Raw genomic sequence first — 3,833 nt, 5'->3', positions numbered from 1 at the left:
TCACCCCACCTCCACCCCCCCCGTCGCTCCCTGCGTGTACTCCCCGTAACGTGGCCCTCCTGGTCTCGCCATATGTTACCAACAGCCTGGATTACCCACACGAACATATGAAGACCTGCAGATTCTCATCGGTCTATTTTAATGGATTAGCACTTGTACGGCGGCTGTGTGTTAACTGTCAGGACTGGAGGACGCTCTTGCGGTGCCAATAAACACTGAAACCGAGATAGAGAGAGAGATATCTATAATAAAAACTGCGAACTCGTGTAATTCTCCCGAGAAGAACATTGTTTTGCAGAAATTATGCACTTAGAATAAAGAGGGGTTATTCTAGCATAGATTTATATGATAACATCCCATCACTAGACCTCCCATATGCATGCGCAATATCTCAACAGAGGAGTTATATTTTGTGATGAATATGCATTTAATATGGTCAGGGGGTATCGGAGCATAGATTTATGTAATAAATTCTTATAAGTAGACCTCTGTTTATAATTAGTAGAGCGCCCTAGCCAGTGGGGCGCAAAACTCTTACTTCACCCCCTCCCATCGTTCTCCATTGCCTCCCTTGTCCCTCGCTCAGCGTCCTTCTTCTTCTACCGCCCTCAGCTATCTTCCTTGCCACCTTTTCTCTGTCTCCCACCCTGCTCTTCGTCATCACGCTATATAGTGCAGTTTTCATCCGTCTGTACTGCACGTCTAAAACGATGTTCGTGCATGCGCAATATCTTCCGAGAAAAATATTGTTTTGCAGAAATTATGCACTTAGAATGAAGAGGGGTTATTCTAGCATAGATTTATATAATAACATTCCATCACTAGACCTCCCCTAAGAAATAGGAAGAAGTACCTTACATGTAAGGTCCCCTCTGCATATACGAGCCAGTACACAATCTGGAAACGTTAGTGTGTTATTGCATGCGCAATATCTCAACAGAGGAGTTATATTTTGTGATGAATATGCATTTAATATGGTCAGGGGGTATCTCAGCATAGATTTATGTAATAAATTCTTATAAGTAGACCTGTGTTTATAATTAGTAGAGCGCCCTAGCCAGTGGGGCGCAAAACTCCTACTTCACCCCTCCCATCGTTCTCCATTGCCTCCCTTGTCCCTCGCTCAGCGTCCTTCTTCTTCTTCTACCGCCCTCAGCTATCTTCCTTGCCGCCTTTTCTCTGTCTCCCACCCTTCTCTCCGTCATCACGCTATATAGTGCAGTTTTCATCCGTCTGTACTGCACGTCTAAAACGGTGTTCGCGCATGCGCAATATCTTCCGAGAAGAATATTGTTTTGCAGAAATTATGCACTTAGAATGAAGAGGGCTTATTCCAGCATAGATTTATATAATAACATCCCATCAGTAGACCTCATCTGAGAAATAGGAAGAAGACCTTGCATGTAAGGTCCCCTCTGCATATACCAGCCAGTACACAATTTGGCAACGTTAGTGTGTTATTGCGTGTGCAATATCTCACCAGAGGAGTTATATTTTGTGATGAATATGCATTTAATATGGTCAGGGGGTATCTGAGCATAGATTTATGTAATAAATTCTTATCAGTAGACTTGTGTTTATAATTAGTAAAGCACCATATCCTGTAGGGCGCAAAACTCCTACTTCACCCCCCTCCCATCCTTCTCCATTGCCTCCCTTGTCCCTCACCCAGCGTCCTTCTTCTTCTACCGCCCTCAGATATCTTCCCTGCCGCATTTCCTCTGTCTCCCACCCTTCTCTCCGTCAGCAAGCAATATGGTACATTTTTCATCCGTCTGTACTGCACGTCTAAAACGGTGTTCGCGCATTCGCAATATCTTCCGAGAAAAATATTGTTTTGCAGAAATTATGCACTTAGAATAAAGTAGGGAGAGTTCCTTTTTCGATGTGCCCTATCTCTGGGCATGCAACCTTTAAATTAAATCCTTAACGTCGGCCCTACGTGATTTCCGTTGGGCCACACTTAGCCGACGTGTCCGCGCTCTATCCCTGTACATTGGTATAACAAGGGACCTTCGGCAGAGCAGTGCCATCACATTGAAGTAGCGACGGTGCATTTTTCGATGGGTCGATGGGTCGAATTTTTCGACGTCAAGGACAGCGCGTAGGTGAGAAAATACAAGTGACAACAATAATAAAGTCACGATAGTCTGTGAAGAGGATTTAATAGATGATTAAAATAATCCCTTTGATAAGCCGATGTGCTACCTGTGTTACCGATGTTTTTTAGATAACGACATAATTTCAGCGAATTATGTGCTATTTATTCTTGATATGCCAAAATTGTGTTCATGATGAATCTGTAAATACGTATAATATTCATAATAAATTCAATATTGCCTAATTATGCTGTGCTTTATTGACGTTTATTGTACGTGGTAAATTTTTGTAAACAATTCCGGAGCATATCCGTAAACGTGCTAATTCGGTTTGCAGAAAGCCTTCAAACGTCCCTTGTTTCCCTAGTAAGCGCTTATAATAGAATAAAAATAGATATAGTTAAATATGTGCACTCGCAATTTACATTCCCATGAATGCTCTATAAACGCAATACGCGAACACTATATCGCTTGTCGTTTTCAATAACTTACCTGTAAATACTGTTAATATTCGTTTCGATACTTGAATTTATGATACATGTGTTGCGTTACGTATATTACACATTGTTTTGGGAGGGAGGGGTGTGAGAATGAAGAAAGGCGGCAAGAAAGATAGCTGCGGGGTGACAGAAGAAGGAGGCTAAGCGATGGATCGGACAAGGGAGGCAATGGGAAGTACGGGAGGGGATGAAGTAGGAGTAATGCACCCTACAGGCTAGGGTGCTCTCCTAATTATAAACACAGGTCTACTGATAACAATTTATTACATAAATCGATGTTGTGATACCCCCTAACCATATTAAATGCATATTCATCATAGAATATAATTATATCCTCTGGTGAGATATTGTACATTTTTATCTGGAGATATGGCGCATGCGCGAGCACCGTTTCGGGCGTGCAGTACGGACTGAAGAAAACTGCGTAATATATTTTGCTGGGGGAGAGAGGGTGGAAGACTGAGGAAATGCGGCAGTGAAGATAGCTGAGGGGCGGTAGAGGATGAAGGAGGCTGAGCGAGAGACAAGGGAGGCAAGGGGAATGCCGGAAGGCTTTGAAGTAGGAGTGTTGCACCCGACAGTCCAGGGCGCTCTCCTAATTATAAACACAAGTCTACTGATAACAATGTATTACATAAATCTAAGCTGAGATCCCCCCTAATCCGGCCCTAAATCATTTCCTGAGGCAGAGCAGTGCCACCACACTGGAGTAGTGAGGTTACTCGTGTAGTGTACTTCACTATAGTGACATGAAATAACAGGATGCTACGGCCGAATTGGAAATCTGACATCGTGTGTTATCGTGCGCAGTTCATTCTTCCGTTTTGCCACTGTCCGTTTTAAGAGCGAAAGGTCGGCCAGAATGCAACGTCTTGGTGACTCAGGGGATGTGCGACATGAGCGCCATTGTTCATCAACAGAATCAATTCTCATCATCATGTGTATTTCTTCATGTACATGGGTATTTCTGGCGATGGACAAGATTGTGGCAGGATGCTGGGGCTAAAGAGAAATTTCTAGAGTGGTTTTTACTATTCACAATTTTACCATCTATTTCGGGCATAGGTCTACCCTGAGGGCCTACCTAACTAAAAGTGCCTGAGTGTATAATACCAGAGCACGAATATCACATATAATAAAATATAGTATAATAAAATATATTATAATATAGTACAATACAATACAATATAATATATTATAATATAATATAACATAACATAATATAATATAATAT

This window comes from Priapulus caudatus, unplaced genomic scaffold (assembly GCF_000485595.1).
Source record: "Priapulus caudatus unplaced genomic scaffold, Priapulus_caudatus-5.0.1 Scaffold1567, whole genome shotgun sequence".
Classification (NCBI taxonomy): Eukaryota; Metazoa; Priapulida; class Priapulimorpha; order Priapulimorphida; family Priapulidae; genus Priapulus; species Priapulus caudatus.
The sequence above is the reverse complement of the archived record's forward strand: the minus strand, read 5'-3'. Positions refer to the sequence as shown.